This window comes from Tenrec ecaudatus, chromosome 12, assembly GCF_050624435.1.
Source record: "Tenrec ecaudatus isolate mTenEca1 chromosome 12, mTenEca1.hap1, whole genome shotgun sequence".
Lineage (NCBI taxonomy): Eukaryota > Metazoa > Chordata > Mammalia > Afrosoricida > Tenrecidae > Tenrec > Tenrec ecaudatus.
Window position 1 is genome coordinate 98,681,433 of NC_134541.1, and position 18,777 is coordinate 98,700,209.

Genomic DNA, 18,777 nt, shown 5'->3' on the forward strand with positions numbered 1-18,777 from the left:
GCTGGATCAGTTCCAACCCACAGTGACCCAATGCACAACAGATTGAAACACTGATCTGCACCATGTCATCCACACAATTGTTGCTGCGCTGAGCCCATTGTTGCAGCCACTGTGCCAATCCATCTCGATGAGGGCCTTCCTCTTTCTTTCTGCCCCTCTACTTTACCAAACACAATGTCTTTCACCAGGGACTGGGATTTCCTGATCACATGTTCAAAGTGTGTAAGATGAAGTCTCGCCATCCTTGCACTTCCTCCAAGATAGAGTGTTTTGTCCTTTTGGCAGTCCATAGTACTTTCGATTTTCTTCTCCAGCACCACAATTCAAATGCATTGATTCGTCTTTTGTCTTTCTTATTCAATGTCTAATTTTCACATGCCCGGAGGCAATTGAAAATATGGAATTGGTTAGACACACCTCAGTTCTCAAAGTAACATCTTTACTTTTCAATACTTTAAAGAGGTCTTTTGCAGTAGATTTACCCAATGCAATGCATCTTTTATTCAGTATCATAGCAACATACACGTTTGCTGATAGACAGGTGGTGGCTGTGCATGAAGTGCACTGGCTGGAAATAAAACCTAGGTCTCTTCATGGAAGGTGAGAATCTACCACCAAATCACCTGGCCTCAGCTTTCTCAGACATCGGATGAAAATCATGAGGAGCTGGGAGAATTAAATGAGATAAGCTGAGTAAAGTTCTCAACACTGAGTCCGAGACTGGGGTGAATGCTGAGATATTAAAATGTGATACAGAGCTGGTCCCTATGGATGGTAGAGGCTACGTGATGCAGGCACATTAGCCAATGCTTTAAGCAAAGATGGGAAGCACAGCAATGGACTCATTTTTAAGGCCCAGGAAGGCGGTGGTTGAGGTCAAGGAGACACCTTTACTTTCTCAGGTCCAGAGAAGCATAGAAGCAAAAGCATGGAAGGTGTAACAGCGTGGCGAGGTTAGGAACCCAAGCATTGCCTCTCGACGCTAACAAGTGTGAAGTCCAGAGGATGCTCCGAATTTAAATGACTTGTGGAAATTTATGTACAATGAATTCCCAAAAGGCATGTAGCCATTCCCCGGTTTAGTTGGGCGCAAAACCTTTTTCTTTTGATGGGAGTTCTGCAGTGGAAGTATTCCCCCGAAACCACACCAAGCAGCACACATTCACAAATGAAAACCGCTTTATGAAATTTCTGGCCTTGCGACTGAGTAATCTAACAGACTACAGTGGATCGATCAGTTTCCTGCTTTCTTTGCACCCTCGCATCCTCCTTACTTGTTGATTTGAAAAGCAAAGCAATGCAACCATAACAATACAAATGTAAGGCCAAAATTGCATACGTATGGGTGACCTGATACAAAATACATTACCTGTGCCCCATTAAGGCAGGCAAGCCGCCCTGCACCCCAAATGCTTCAGGGCAAGAATGTGACATGAAGCGGAAGTCACTGCACATCTCCTTTCTGGATTTTGTTTTCCAAAGTCCTGATTCTCAGTTGAATTAGGAGGTGCTGTCGAGTGCTTCCATATTGGGCTGCTAACCAGCACTTTGAAGCCACCAACTAGCTCCCCGGGAGAACCACTAGGCTTTCTATTCCCACAAAGAGTTGGAAACTCACAGGGGTCGTTCAACCCTCTCCTACAGTATCACTGAGGCAGAATTGGCTCGATGGCAGTGGGTTTTTGAGGGGAGGAAGTAAAGGGCAGGGAACGGAGATTCATAGGTATGAAGTATCTTAAAAATGCAGGAGAGTGTGGGACTCCTCAACTCCAGACTAGAGGCCCGTCGGGATGGTGTTGGGAAGAGGAGACATTTGTAAGGCAACTAAGAGGCAGCAATGCTCTAGATAACCATGTGTAGCTGATGCCGCATAGCGAGGAAATATTTGTTACCTATTTCTGCATGTCTTACACTGGGTTCGCTAGAGAAGCAAAACCAGTGATGTGTGTGTGTGTGCGTGTGTGTAGCCCTGGTGGTATAGTGGGTTACACACAGGGCGACTAACCACAGGTCAGCAGTTCAAAACCCCTGGCCACTCTTTGGGAGAAAGATGAAGCTTTCTACTCTTGTGAAGAATTACATTCTCAGAAACTCACAGGGGCAGTTCTACTCTGTCCTATAGGGTCCCTAGGAGTAAGAATGGACTCAATGGCACTGATTACATTTATAGTTATATAGTTATAGTACATCATGATTGAGACCTAGATCTATACTCATACGTTTATTTATAGTAAGAAAGTTGTAGAAGCAAGCAAGTCCAAGCCCAGGCAGGCTCTAAGTCCATGGCTCAGATATTCGGCTGGAGGATTTTCTTGCCTCACGTAGGTGTGGGTACTGATGAACCCTATATTGTCAGGAAGGTAATGGGTTATGGCTGCAGAGGTGAATGAATCCAAAGTTAGCAGATCAGATGGCAGGTTGCTGATGACTCAGGATTGGCAGGTCATTTGGCAGGTCATTGACTCAAGTTCCAAGAATCAGAGGTTTATGAGACAGATGCAGGTTCCAGACCCAGCAAGAGCAAGCAAACTCTTCCAGAGAATGAATCCACATATATTGAAAGAGGCCATTGCCCTAAGGACACTTCCTTTCAATTGATTGCATCAGGCTGGGACCTGAGTAAGGGTCTTGCATCCTGCCCTAATCTCTTACAACCGACTAGCTGCTTACATAGGCAGTTCCATCGTGTTAGGCCCTATCATTAGTGGGTATGAACTGCCAAATCACTGCGAATCCTGGCCCAAGCAAGTTGACATAAAATCTATCACGCCACTTAACAGATTACTGCAATGACTTAAAGGAGAACCTGACGGTGTAAATGGTTAGTGTGTTTGGTTGCTAACCAAAAGGTTGGCGGATAGAGTCCACCCAGGGGTGTCTTGGAAGAAAGGCCTGGTGCTCTACATCTGACAACTAAGCCACTGAAAACCTTGAGGAATGCACTTCTACATATAGACTACCACGAGTTGGTAGTTTTTGTTTTTAGTGGCTGTTGACTGGACAATGGCCCTCCCATCAGCTCAATGAAATGCACTGCCATCAGGTCAGTTCCAGCTCATCGTGGGTCTATAGGACAGAGTAGAACAGACTCATTGGATTTATGAGGTTATAACAAATCCTTACGGGAGCAGACAGCTTCTTCTTTCTCTCCAGGAGTCACTGGTGGATTTGAACCACCCACTTTGTGGTTAGTAATCCAACACCCAACCCATAGAGCTGCCAGGGATCCTCAATTCTCCCCATAAGACAGTTCAAAATATGGCAGCTGACTTTGTCAGAGCAAGTACATTCGCAAAACCAGAAAAAGAGATATGCTAGCAAGACAGAACCCACTGTTTTGGAAATCTCATCTCCCAAGTGACATCTCATCATTTATGCCATCCTCTAGTCTCGTCTCCCCACCATGCGAGGGGAAAGAGTTGCAGAAGGCATGGATAGGAGGCGGTAGCCATTGGGGCTATGCTACCAGCTGTCTAGCACAGAAGACTGCGTCCTTCTTAGAAAAATAAGTCGACATAGCTTAGCTTCTGAGCCCTGCCAGAGGTGCTCTGTAGTAGTCTGCTTATGTAACGAACTCAACAGGGCGAGTCTCCTCTGTCTTGCAGCATAGCTATGAGTCAGAATCACCTCTCCACTACCCCACCGCAGCCAGCAAAGCCGAGATTGTAGGCAGCAGAGAATCAAAGGGAATGCTTCCTCAGGGGTCTATTGCTGGAGTCTGTATCACAGTTGGCCAATTGCAGAGGGTAGCTACTCCCTATCTGGCCACTGTGTGAGACCCTAGATTCATGACACAGACCCAAGGGTGTTCTGGAAAAAGTCCCAGGGATGGCTGGGTTGAAGGGGAGGCCTATTCAAAAACTTAATCGTTAAATGGTAAATTGTCATCCAAAACACCTATCCCAATTTTCAATACGAAGAATACACTTTTTATTTCCACTGTGTTTATTGGAATAAGGTTAGGTCACAAACTCAGTGGAGCAGAAGTTGCTAAGTGTAAAATTGTTCATGTTCAGCCTAAGCTAATGAGACATGAATCACATAAAAAAGTAACTTTTCAAAAATAAAGGAAAATCAGGATGGAAGACAAAGAAGAGAAATGGACAAAATTAATGAGAGGTAGTACTTGATGTCTCATGCGGAGAAAAATTTCAAATCTATTCTCATTTAAAGATTAGTCTGGAATGAATATGAGGCCTGCTATTCACTGGTGCTATGAATATTTTGAGCACTTACTTTGTACTAAGTGTTGTGCTGGACACTGAGGATGTAATGATGGGTCTGACCAGGGATCATCAAACTACAGCCTGTCAGCCAAATGTGGCCTTATGCATAAAGTTTTATTGGGACTCAGCCATATCTCTTTGCTTATGTATTGTCCACAGCTGCTTTTGTCTGACAACAGCAGAGTTGAATAGTTATAACAATGATTGGATGGCACATAATGGGCAAAATATTTTCTCTCTGACTTTTAACAGAAAGAGTTTTTGACTCCTGAGCTAGGTAGTCACTGTTCTTACTGTCACGGGACTTCTCATGGATCAGGAAGATGACTATTGATCAAATAATTTCTTAAATGTATGAGGGTGAGTCAAAGAGTATTGCTCCTAGGTATTAGTTCATGCATGTGTGGACTTGTTCCAAACAACACATACCTTCGAGAATGAGCGGGCACATTGCTGTTCTGGGAAAATTCCTTGGTGCCACATCCCTGGTCTTTTTCTCACCAGAAATAAAACTTATAAATAAAACTTTATTTATAAGGCCCCATTTGGCCAATAGGCTGTAGTTTAATGATCCCTGGTCAGACCCATCCTTACATCCTCAGTGTCCAGCACAACATTTAGTACATAGTATGTGCTCAAAATATTCATAGCATCAGTGAATGACTAAATAGCAGACCTTGTATTCGCTCCAGGCTAATGATTAAATGAGACTCTATTTCAGTAGCTGGCTCCAGATAACTTCTTGCAATAGCACACGTCTTGGTCTCAGTAGGGTGCCTTCAAAGAAGAGATCCAATCAAGGCAGCAGTTTCTGATGGGGATGTCCTTACCCAGTAAAGTTTAAGATAGGTCAGCTCTGAACTTGTGGTGACTATTTTGGGGGATTCCAAAGGGGTGATTTTGATAGATTTCCTCAAAGAACATAGTGCTTGTTATGAAGAAGTTTTTAAGAAACTTGAAAACTGCGTTGATGAGAAAAAGGCCAGGAATGTTGCACCAAGGAACTTCCTTTCCTCCCAGCAATGTCCCTGTCCTTCTTGAAGGGCAGCCAAGGCTCCTGAGAGAATGTCCTTGAGAAACGTTATCCCATCCATTCTCCAGCCTTGATCTTGACCCTTGAGAGGTTTTAAGCACCCCAAAACTCAAAAGACATCAAAGCAACATGATTTAGTCCCTTGAGGATGCCAGAATGGCTATTTTGACGCGGTGTACATTGAAGAGTGCAGAATTCCTCGGGTAAGGGTTAGAAAGGTGAAAACCCCACCTTTAGAAGTGTACAGACCTAGATAAAGGATGTGTCTGGAAATAATAACTTCATATTTTTGATATCCTTGTTCAATGGAGGGGTTTATTATTTTGTTGCAATATTCTTTGACTCATCCTTGTGTAATTACATAATGAGATACTGGTTACTAGTTTGCTTCGATGGTTATTAGTTGGCTGAACATGTTCACACTTGAAATGTCTAAACACACAAGCGTCCCTTTGCCATGGACCCTTTCCCCGGGTCTAATGCCATCGGGGATTACTCAAGAAGAAACAATTTAGTCCCGAGGTTGAAAATTCTCAGTGGAACTCATTCCTTCCCTCAATGGAGAGCTGTGTAAAGGAATGAACTTTCAAGCTGCCTCCCAGTTTTACGAAAACAGAGCATTAAAGCCACTTAAAATAATGTCACAATTTTATTCCTCCACTGAACAGTGAGAAAACCAAGAGGCAAACTGCTTAGGACAAAGTGTTACTGGTGAATAACACATTCACTGCTGATGTCTTCTAGTGGACAGTCAATTATGAGCCCTTCTTTATAGAAAGGCAGTGCGGGAGTCCCTGGTGGTCAAAGAGTTAAGTGTTTTGCTGTTAACTGAAAGGCAAATCCACCCAGAGGTGCCTCGCAAGAAAAGCCAAGCACTCTTCTGGAAAATCGGCTTCTGAAACTCTGGAGCACCATTCTCCTTTGACACCTGAGGTCTCCGTGAGGAGTGCCATGTTGCATAAAAGAATATCACATCATGCCACATAAATAAGTGTTGTGGAAAATTATTTACAGATATCATCAAGAACAATATAAACAAATAGCTAACATAATCACTGTATTAAAAAAATAACACATATTGTATGTTTTTTTGGTGCCAATCTTGCAACTCCCCTCTTTCTGCACACTATTTTTGTAAACATACTATGCTAATTTCCACATGCTTTATATGTTGGCATGTTATATTTGTGGGCATATTATTTGTACAAATTTATAGTAACTGATTATAAGACAGTATCTTTATCACCAGAGAGAGCAAAGACAAATAAAATAGCCAAGCTGATTGTGGACCTGTTTTCTACCAGGTACGGGCTAAGGATCTGATTTTCTGCCTCAAGGGAGGAAACAGGAAGATGCAGGGCTACAGGAAGCTAGAAGCTCTGAGGGAGGGCTGAGAGCTGGTGTTGGAAGTATTGAAAGAAGCTAGAGGTTACACCCAAAGGAAGCTGCTGTTGGAGCAAAACTGATGAGCCTCAGGACAAAGACAAAAACTCCTTCTTGCCTTCTTCCTTCTTGTGCTTCCCATTTGCAGAGCTGACTAGGGAACGCAAAAGCAAAGGCGGCCGTGAGATGTGGTTTGCAGAGTCCCAACTCAGCAACCTTAGAGCTTAGAAGGGTATACTGGGAACTGGAGGCAGTTGATAAACAACTGGCCCAACAGTAGACTTTTGGGTGAAGAAAGCATCTTTGATCAGTTAGACCCTCTTTAGGTTGGCCCCTGGGTTCTCTTGACCCATCACATTTGTTAAAAAATTTTTTATTATGGAGAAAAAATATAACTAAAATATAAGCCAACACAACTTTCATGCTTATAATTAAATGATATTGATCACATTCCTCATGCTTTGCCACTATTATCAAGATCTTTTTCTATTAATATACACTCAATGGCTCAAAACAAAATCTTCCCATTCCCTATCCCTCCCACCTCTGGTAGCCATAAAATCATCCCCAGTTTGTATAATTTTTCCTTATTTCTTGTCCATGAAACCATAGAGCATCCTTTACCAAATGACTTATATTGCTTAGCATAGAAGTTCATTTCTCTTCATGGCTGCATAATATCTTATTGCATGTACAATGAGGCTTCATAAAGTTCACGGAAAAATGGAATTGAAAGATAATAGAATTATTGTACAAACTCTTTGAAGCCCTTCTATATATAGAACTGTGATAATTAAGGCCACGACACTATTCCAATTGATAACAAGGTACCATCTGCCTCCCACACCACACTTTGCTGTAGCACTGTCTTCAGCAATCCCTTCCTGAGGGCAAGTATCGAGCAGGGCCATGTTATAAGAACTAATTGTTCTTGGATTAGGGCTAGAATTGAGAGCAAACCCAAAAGCCATTCACTTGTCTATTGTTCATGTAAGTCTCTGTTTTACATTATCATGATCATTTTATGACAGAGAATATTATCAATCATCTCCCTGGGGCATCAGGTAATTCTATTGATAATGTCATGAATGTGTCCAACAGTACAGAAGTTAACATAGTTGAGGAAAGGGAAGTTGTATAAGTACAGACTGGCTCTGCACCATAGTCCATGAGCTGTGGATTGTATAGAAAACATTCTTAAATGACCGAGCTGTTTACACGTTAACCATGGGGCTGGTGACGGGGGAATTTTCCAGTAACATTCATTGACAAGGGTCGAGTCACGTCTGAGATTAACACATGTCATAGTAAAAGCTAGGAGGGCATTAAAATAATAAATATACAGTGGTTCTGGGCCTCATTTCACTGAGCGCACACAAAGGAAGAGATTCTAAGGAAGGTCCAGTGACCGCCAAGTCCACAGCCTTGGGGTGGCTGGCAGTCACTTGCTTCGTCTCCCACCAGGGAGTTTCTGAGGCTGCTCACTCTTAATGGAAGTAAAAAGCCTCATTTTTTTCTCCCCACGAAGTACCCGGTGGTTTTGAACTGTTAACCTTGTGCTTAGCAGCCTCATCCATAATCCACTATGCCACCGGGGCACACCTAGAGTCAAGACAAGCTAGGTTTTTTTTTCCTTTTTAAAAATTTTATTAAAAAACATTTTATTAGGGGCTCATACAACTCTTATCACAATCCATACATATACATACATCAATTGTATAAAACATATCTGTACATTCTTTGCCCTAATCATTTTCTTTTTTAAAATTTTTTTTTTAATTTTAACAATTTATTAGGGGCTCATACAATTCTTATCACAGTTCATACATATACATACATCAATTGTATAAAGCACATCTGTACAGTCCCTGCCCTAATCATTTTTTTCTCCTCTTTTCTTTTTTTACATTTTATTAGGGACCCATACAACTCTTATCACCACCCATACATATACATACATCAATTGTATAAAGCACATCCATACATTCCCTGCCCCAATCATTCTCAAAGCATTTGCTCTCCACTTAAGCCCCTTGCATCAGGTCCTCTTTTTTTTTCCCCTCCCTCCCCTTTCCCCCCTCCCTCATGTGCCCTTGGTAATTTATACCTCGTTATTTTGTCATATCTTGCCCTATCCGGAGTCTCCCTTCCCCCCTTCTCTGCTGTCCCTCTCCCAGGGAAGAGGTCACATGTGGATCCTTGTAATCAGTTCCCCCCTTCCAACCCACTCACCCTCCACTCTCCCAACATCGCCCCTCACACCCTTGGTCCTGAAGGTATCATCCACCCTGGATTCCCTGTACTTCCAGCCCTCATATGTACCAGTGTACAGCCTCTGCCCTATCCAGTCCTGCAAGGTAGAATTCGGATCATGGTAGTTGGGGGGAGGAAGCATCCAGGATCTGGGAGAAAGCTGTGTTCTTCATGGGTACTACCTCGCACCCTAATTAACCCATCTCCTCTCCTAAACCCCTCTATGAGGGGATCTCCATTGGCCGACACTTGGGCCTTGGGTCTCCACTCTGCACTTTCCCCTTCATTTAATATGGCCGTGATGATGATGTTCCTGAGTAGAGCAGCCAGTCCACAGAGAGAACAACATGGCTGGCCCCACTATGAGACATGATGCCCCTCAGTGACTAAGGGCGATACAGGGGACAGCACCGGAGACACAGTGTGGGAATTGCACCTGACCTGATCCCACCACACCGAGGCAAATCACTGGGGGAGTGCAGCGGAACAGCAAGGGAATGGAGTGGCAAGGTCCCCAGGGAATGCTGAAAGTGGACTTGGGGCCAGGGCGTGGTGCCCCAACAGACTGGACTGGAAAACGCTCCTAAGGGCCAGCAAACGATCCCTGAACTAACTACAAGCTTTTCTCTTGTGAACTGTTTTGTTCTGTTCTTTGTCAGTGGTTTGTTTTTGTTGTTTTGTTGTCTGGTTGTATACTGTTGCTTTGTTTTCCTCTGTCTTGTTTTCGTGCATGTTAGTGACAAGCTAGTTTTTAAAAGGCTTTTTCCCGTTTCTCTCAAACCACCAGCAGTAACATTTGGAAGTACAATTTTATTACAGTGAGAGTATTTTATCACTTGGTAATACATGATCACAGTTGATAATCTGTGCGCACACACAAAGAGGAAGACACCGACATTCCAATGTGGGTCTTCACACGAACAAGGAAGCAGTTCCTTTTCATGACAATATTACCGGGAGATATTTAAGGCCCTATTTCAACACCAATGGAACAAAACACGATGAAGAGCTTTACACATTTGCGATTTTATCAAGAGAAAAACGGGGGATTGCGTGATTCTTCTGAGGACAAATGTTTTGGAAAACATGTGCTGAGGTCACCAGGAGTCTGCTGTGCATGTATTTACACTGCGCTTGGTTTCCTGACACGACAAGGTGCCCGGGGTCAAGCATGCTCTATTTTTAAAATCCCATACGGGTGGCAGTAAGTGGAATGGTGACAAGTTCAGGTTCGAGAGTCAGTGTTGGGCTTTCTCCCTATGGTTTGTGGTCTAGCTGACAGCTCTCCGAGCCTGAGTCCACGCTGGTAACGTATGACTGATAGGCTTGCACTGGACTCCCAGCCCGGTGTGCTTGCTGGGTTACACTCGTCCCTGTAGAGTGCGCTGCGCAGACCGCAGCTCATTAGAGAGTGGCGGGCAGTATTGGTGATGAGGGCAATGATTTTTCATTACAACCCCGGAAACGAAGCCCAAGCAAGCAAAAACGGTTTACCCGAGGCGGGGAAGGGGGCTTGAGATTGTCTGAGGGGAAAGGAGTGACAGGGAATGGAAACACCCCATCAACTTTCTAAAGCGCCCCTGTGTGAGAGCAACAAGGCTTTGCAGGGGGTGTTGAGGAGACCCCGTGGGATGATACAGTGTTGGGCATTTTCCTCAGACTTAGGGTCTCAGGAAGCAACCCAAGGGAGCCACCTTTCTGCCCAGCAGCTGAGCTCACTGCTTGCATGTCCCAGTACGAGAGGGAGGTGGAGGTTGGGAAGTGAGACTGAGGGACTAAGTGTCTGCTGCAGGGGAGGGATGTCCTTTATTTCCCGAGGGGGTCTTGGGCTAAAGGGGACTGATAGTGGGGGTCACTGTTTGGAGCTGAGGTGAAGGGTCCATTCGGAGAACCACTGGGAATGAGGTGAAGGGGACCATCCAGGTGCAGACAGCTCATTGAATGCAGGGCTGGCGAGAAGATGGTGACATGGTAAGCCCCACTATGGTACCCTCCCTTCCAGGGCCCCCATCCCTCTTTACCACCCCACCCCCCGCCTTTCTTGCCACCTCCTACCTATCCCCCCTTTCTGCTCACTTCTTTCAAATAAGGAAATCCGAAGTTTGAGGAGGGGGAAACCAAGGGAAATGTCAGGTTTCCCAGCAGCACCTCACACATGTGCCAGGCACACCCATTGGGCAGAACGCTGTGCCCACAATCCACGGAGGGCACATCTCTGGTCCAGCTGGGCAGAGAGAAACATGGACACAGACTGCACAGGGACACCACAGATGCAGAGAGACAAAATGATGTTTTCATTATGCACAGAGCAAAAGAGGAACACCAGCCTCCCCCCACCCCACACGGCCACTCTTGGAGATCGCTGTCTCTTTTCTCCATCTTCACTAAGCGGCTGGACACGAAGGCAGCTTCCCTTGGGTTTACTTGCTGAGCGGACTTCAAAACGTTTGTGGGCAGATGGCCCTGACTCTGCTTTCCATTGTTCCCTGAGAGCCTTTTGAAGTCCCCTGGGAGATTTTCATTCAGCACGGGGCCATCCTGATCCACAGGCACAAGGGGGGCCAGTTTACCTCTCGTTTTAATGTCTGAAGGGGAAAGACTTCAGGCAGATTCTGGATGTTGATGATTTTCCTCTCATAGCAGAAATAGTCAGTAACCCATAGCCAATACTTGCCATCCTAAGAACAAACAGATAAGTCAGAGTCACTCAAACCAGATGACTTGGTGTGATGGCAAATACAGCCCAATGTTGCTTTGTTTGCAGACACACTAGAAGGGTCGTTCCAAAATTGTATCACCTTTCCAGAAGGCAGGAAAAAAAACAGCCACTTTAGAAACGAGGACCCCTCCAAGAGTAACCTATTCATGTGGTGTCCACTGGGCCGCAGCAGGGCAACCAAGACCAGTACAGAAAGCCCACCTATGAGGGGGCTTCGAACGCTTTGTGGGGAAATGGCGTTAACTTCTCATTCCAGTTTTCCACGAACTTGGTGAAGCCTGCCCCGTGCGCACACCCCCTCGCCCCCCAATACAGAAAGATTTAGAAAAATTCATGGCCTGGCATCAATCATATTCTTACCCACCCTCCTGTCTGGGTAGTAGTGGCTGAAGAGTTCACTGCACCAGGGAGAAGCCACAGTCCGTGTCCCCCTCCCCCCCACCCCTACCCCGGCAGCCCCCAACCAGCAGCAGTTCTTGTCCCCCCTGCTCGAAATGTCTGCTTCTGCTCATTTGAACTGGCTGTCGATCAAGGTCCCCCTCCTTTTGGCTTTCTCAGCTCCCAGCCCGGCCCGCCCTGGCAGCCGCCTCCGGCTGCCGCCCTTCCGCTCCAGCTGCTTCTCGATGACCTTGGCGTTCTGCGCGTAGGAGTCAGCAACGTCCCGGGCCTCCATCTCCTCCTCCTCTTCGTCGATGGTAGACACGGTGACCGAACTGAACTTGCCCATGTCTTTGGTGCGTTTGGTCATCATCACCTTTTTGGGCGGCTCCGGCCTCGGAGGGAATAGGTTTGTCTTCCCGAGACCCTGGCCCAGCTTCACCAGGGCGCCGTCCAGGACGAAGGTGACGGGCGCGTTCTTGGGCTGCGCCTGGTAGAAGAGCGGGAGCCCACACTTGGCGCACTTCTTGCGGTACTGCCGCTCAATGCCTTCGCGTCTCCGCAGGTACACGGCCGCCTCGTCCTCCGTGTTGCAGAACTTGCGGGCGTGCTTGGCAGCATCGATCACGCGGGAGCGGTCGCGGGGCCTCATGGGTAACTTCCCTAACTGGCAGTCCAGCACCAGGACCATCTGGCCGCACAAGCAGTAGTAGACGTGCAGGGGCTTCTCGCCGTCCTCGTACTCCTCCCGGTCCCGGGTGTCGGAGCAGACCACCGAGCGGGACACCACCTTCGGCATCGCGCACAGGAGAAACCGGAAACCGGATGCGGAGCGAGCGAGCGAGAGAGAGAGAGAGAGAGAGAGAGAGAGAGAGAGAGAGAGAGAGAGAGACGCACAGAAATGACGCCACTCCCGCGCTCGGCTTCTTTCATCCTATCAAATTCTTAAAGAAGAATGGGACCAAACGAACATCCTATGGCAAGCAAAATGGTCCCTTACCTATGGAAGGTATTTACATCGGCAAGGACAAATGAAAGGAATTCATAAAAAAAAAAAAAACCCAAGATTTTGGACAGAGAGGATCAACAACAGACAAACCCAAGAGCAGCATACAGAACAACACTACCTGGAAACCCATACACTGAAAGTAAAACTAAAATAACAGTGGAATTAGAGGAGGAACCAAAGACACCAATAAAACCACAAATATAAAGAGGAGAAAAAAGCAAGCTCAATAAATTCAAAAACACTGAGGGCCTACAATTCATTTTCTCAGGTTACCATGTTCTAAAACTAGAAATCAATAATCGAAAGAAGATCAAGAACATAAAGCCAAGCAGATAGAAACTGAACAGCATGTTACTTTAAAAAAACTAGGTCAAATAAGGGATAAATTAAGACATTGCTTGACATAAGTGAGAATGATAACACAACATCTCCAAACCACTGGGACCCAGCAAAAGCAGTTAACAGAGGGCAATTTATAGCAACAACTGGAACAAGAAATAACAACATAGAGCATCCAACAACAGTAGTAAAGGAATCATAAAGACTTGAGCATAAATATGTGAGCTGGAAAACAGAAAAACAAGGGAAAAATCAACAAGATAAGAAGTTGGTTCTTTGAAAGGATGAACAAAACTGACAAACCTCTAGCAAATTTAACAAAGGGGGAAATATGCAAAAATCTAGAAGTAGAAATGAAAAGGGTGATATCACAATAGAGATCCAAATGAAATAAGAAGAGTAACACTATTATCAAAGACAACTCCAACAAGTTTGATAATCTAGAAAACATGAACAAATACTTAGAAATATATCATCTATCCAAATTAACACAGACAGTTGAAAACCTCAACAGACCCATACCTAAAGGAGAAACAGAGAAGGTCATCAAAACACTTCCAACCCCCCCACCAAAAAAAACAAAAAAACAACAACAAACAAAACCAAGGGCCAAATGGCTTTACAAGCATACACGTCTTTTTCAGGGACTGGTCTCTCCTGGTGTATGCCCAATGTGTGATCCAACTTCCAATGAGATGACTGAGGCCTTGCATCCTCACTTCTAAGGAGCATTCTAGCTGTACTTCTTTCCAGACAGATTATTTGTTCTTCTGGCAGTCAGAAGTACTTTTCAATATTCAATGTTCACCTTTCACATGCATATGAGGTGATTGATAAATACATATTACTGGTTTTGCTTCTATGGAGTGTCAGGGTTGCATCCTTTCAACATGCTTATTCAATCTACATGCTGAGTAAATACTGTGAGTGAAAATATGCCAAGAGAAGCTGGATTATATGAAGAAGAATCCAGCATCAGGATTGGAGGAAGACCTGTTCCCTGTGTTATGCAGATGACCCAGCCTTGCCCGGTGCAATTCAGGCAGACTTGAAGAACTTGTGGATGAAGATCAAGGATTACAGCCTTCAAAATGCGTTACAAGTTAGTGTAAAGAAAACCCAAATCCTCACAGCTGGACCAACCATAATAGGTGGAGAAAAGATAGAGGTTGTCAAGGATTTTATCTTGCTTGGATCCACAACTGATACTTATTGAAGCAGCAGTCAGTCAAGAGATCAAAGGATACATTTGGATTGGGTAAATCTGCTGTACAAGAACACTTTAAAGTGTTGGATGTTGAATACGGAACACTGAAGAAGAATCAATACACCTGGAGTATGGTGCTGGTGAAGAATATTAAACGTACCACAGACTGCCCAAAGAAAAACAAATCTGTTTGGAAGAAGTATGGCCAGAGTGCTCCTTTGAGGCAAGATGGCAAGACTCATCTTACATATTTTGGCCATGTTATCAGGAGCGACCAGTCCCTGGAAAAGGTCATCATGCTTGGTAAAGGAGAGGGGAAGCAACACAGTGCCTGCAACAATAGCTGAAGCCTAAGAACAATTTTGAGTGTGGCATAGGACCAGGAGGCGTGTCATTCTGCTGTTCCTAGAATTGCTATGAACTGAACAGACTCAACAGCACCGTCGTCATCAACAACAACGTCCACAAGAGCAGCAGAAAACTCCGCCTAGGACAATTGCATTTTGTTTAGGCTCATTCTGTGGCTACGCATGCTGGTTGTTTCTGCTTTTTTTGCTATGGACATTTGATTGATCATAAAGATGATCATGGTAATTCTGTTAGCTTCCTTTCTTTCTGGTATAAAGCATTCCAGTCGCTTGTTCATTTATGCCAACACCTCGAGTCATCCATTTCATCAGAAAACATAGTTCTTTTTTACAGAATGTGTGCATTATGGGCATTCACCTAAAACTCTCATTTAAAAAAATGACATTTGGTGGCCTAATTGTCCTATTTAGTAGGTATCAACCAGTTCTGGTGATTGACTGTGAGTTCTATCTTTGCTCTTGCGGTCGGTCTCTTCTGGGAAAAAATGATTCCAGGCTATTTAAAATTTCCCTCATTATTGTGGTTGTTTTCACAAGTTTTATGCTTAGTCTTCAAACTACTGGGCTTTAAACCCCAAGGCATCTTCCACGTTGACAATATAATTTATGAGCTACCAGTATATGGGAAAGTACATGAACAGTGACACTTAAGTCAATCAAACAGACAAAAAACATTTCAGTCTCCTTGTGCTACCAGAAGCTCACTATTGTGGGAAAAGGACATAAATCAAGGGCAAAAAATATGTAGCCAGATTGTGGCAGGAATCAGAGGGACTGTGAGAGGGCAGGGGTGTTCTATGGAATGAAACCATGGAAAACATGAGAGAATGTAGCAAAAAAGCTCATAAAAAATTTCAGATGTACGTGAGAGATCCTCGCCCCTGTTGACCACCCAAATCCATTGCAGTTGACTTACTTCTGACTCCTAGTGACCTCATGTGGTAGCTGAGTAGTACTGTCCCATAGTGGTTTTTTGACTGTACTACTTATGGAGGCAGATGGTCAGACCTTTCTTCTGCAGGTGCTAATTCCTGGGTTTGAACCATCAACCTTGACATTAGCAGCAGAGTGTAAACCATTCACACTTCCGAGGGTCTTGTGGACCACTATCAGCCTTGACACCCCGGAAAGTTGTCACCATCTTTGCTTTGATAAATCCTGTTCGCCGTGATGCAACTTCACTGTGCACCCTAATTACCCAGAGCACCTAATTATCCAGTCGCTTCCTTGCACATAAAAGTTAGATGCTTCATAATTTCACACCTGAAATATATCACAAGATTGATCAACCTGGGAAAGATGATTTTTTGCTAATTACACATAGGTATACATGTGATAAAGCTATTTAAGAGTGAAAAATTCTAAAATGTTCTTTCCAAATCTGAGTAATTACTGCTTCAAGAAGGTACACCATATTTTTGTGCTTTTAGGAATCCCAGAAACCCTGCCAAGGATTAAATTTTCCTGACATACTGAGGAATGGGGGGGGGGGGACTTGGTGGCATAATGGGTTAAGCTTGAGCTGCGAAATAAAACATCAATGGTTCTAATCCACAGGAGAAACATGAGGCTGTCTGATTCTGCATAGATTAACAGCCTCAGAAACCCAAGGCGACGGTTCTACTCTGTCCTATAGGATCACTATGAGTTGGAGTCGGTTGGAAGACAGTGGGGATTTTTTTTTGGGGGGGGGTGGAGATAGGATTCTGAATGCTGCCCCCACCTACTGTCCTTGTTCTCCTCAGAACAATCACAAAGAACCAGACAGGGAAGAAGGCAACATTTTTATCACTGAGATCTGTAAGTCTAAACATGCCGTGATCCCTGGTATATTAGGTTGAAGAACACAGTTGAACCTGATCTTTTGTTACTTTCCGCCAAATTTGAGCCTTGGACTCATTTGCTTATAGCCTTTGGTGGCAAGGCAGCCATGGAGAATGGTCACCCAGATAGCTTTATGGGACTCATGTTGGCTTTAAACCAAAGGTCTAAAGGTCCTGGTGAAGGAGAAGTCTGAGAGGGCCCTGGCCCAGCTGTGACCACTGATATGTCGAGAGGAGGCCTGGGTTTCCCACCTCAGAGGTCCCTGGGCCGGGTGAAAGAGAATAGGTGGGACCGCCTTCCCTGCTTCTGAGGTCGGCCTTTTGGAATTTCACTCATCAGATTGCTTACTCTTCCCTTGAGGTGAGGAGCAGGCAAAAGGTGGAGTGAGAGACGAGAAATCTCTGGTGCCTTCCCAAGAGGGTGACTCTTTTGGTAGACATTCCTTTGGGAATTTGAGGACAGGAGAGTAAGGATGTTTCCCTTTCAGCAGCAGAGAGCACACATTCAAATGTCTGCAGGAACCAGGCTGTTACTGTTAGCTGTCATCGAACCACTTTTCCTTTCCTCCCATGGTGCCCTCAGGCACAGCAGAACGAAAGAAAACACTGCCTAGTCCTGCACCATCCTTATGCTTGGAAGACTAGGCTGTTGTGGTCCGAAGAACTGGCATTGGCTGGTGTTTGGAAGTGGAGCACCAAGCATGTGACTCCAGTCTGCTTTAGACTGCAAGCTCCTGAAACCTGTCCTGCATCATTGCGACACTCAGGTGTCTATTGACAGACATGTGGGTGACATGCATGCTGTGAATGTGTTCACCCACTGCCACTGAGGCGACTGCCCCCTCACAGTCACTCTGTAATCTTAATGGGAACACACAGCCACATTCTCCTCCTGGCGAGTGGCTAGTGGGCTCCAGCCCCTGGCCTTTAGGCCAACCACCCAATGATTAGCTTGCTGGACTATCTCCTCCCATGAGGTGCTATGGCCAGGATTTGAACACAGATATCCTGGATGGAAGGTGAGCATGCTATCCTTGAGCGACCACCGCCTGTGGAGGCCAGCTAGGTATTATAGAAAAGTGCCGAGAGTCACGGGGGAAGTGGGATGATCTGATGATCAAGCCCAGCTAGTTAGTGTTGGCATGTGACAATATGGGTTCAGTGTTGCTGGATTTTCTGATTTTTCCAGAGAAGCTAGGAATTAATGTAGGTCGATAGATAGATGATGGATAAACAGTTAGAGTTTTCAAATTTAGAAATTTCAGCAAATAATTTAGCTCTCTGCAACATGCTGGGTGCGCAGCGCAGAGCATCTCTGTGTGCTGGATCTGAAGCAGCAGTCACCGGTTTGTGACCTCTGCTTTGCAACAGCAGCAGCAGCCGGGACAATGGAGTGGTCATTGGGCTGGGGAGATGAGCCGTCACTGCCTAGGGCATTCATATTGGGACTCCACGTCTGCGCTCCAGTTCCCTTGTCCTCTCTCTGACTATAGGGAGACAGCCTTTTTCTTTTGTTCTGCTACTACACCTGTTCGTCTGCGTCTGCTCATTTCTTCATTTTGCAGCCACGTGGCCTTGGCCCTCACGCAGTAAACTGACACTGGCTGAAGTTTGCTGTTGGTTTGAATAGGATGTGGTTGCTTTCTTTGACAGATGACAATCGAGACCCCATTTTCAGGCCAGAAAGGTCAAGTCTTCATCTTGCATCAGGGAAAATGCCACTCTGCATTTTGCCATAGCTGTGGCCAAGCACAAGTGACAGCTTTGCTGAGAGCCCATCTTTTAGATGCTAGTGTTTCTGTGTGGTTGGTGATGGTCTTGACATGCTAAGTGCAGTGAAAAGGTTCTTCCTTAATTCCAACTGACAGTTTGCATCTGGCTGAGAGCACTTTCCGGGCAGAGGAACTTCAGACTTGCATTTATCACTCAGAACATTTTTATTGAGTGCCTACTATTTCCTACCACCACTCACTGCCCAGTAGTGGGTTATGCTATGGCTTCTTGCATGCTGCTGTGAGCGGGATATTATGTTGCCAGTA

The 18,777-nt window shown here is 45.1% G+C and overlaps 1 pseudogene; it reads right to left on the reverse strand.

The window, feature by feature from the left end:
• Positions 1-12,122: 12,122 nt before the first annotated feature.
• On the reverse strand, positions 12,123-12,791 carry LOC142423400 (STING ER exit protein pseudogene; annotated as a pseudogene).
• Positions 12,792-18,777: the final 5,986 nt, after the last annotated feature.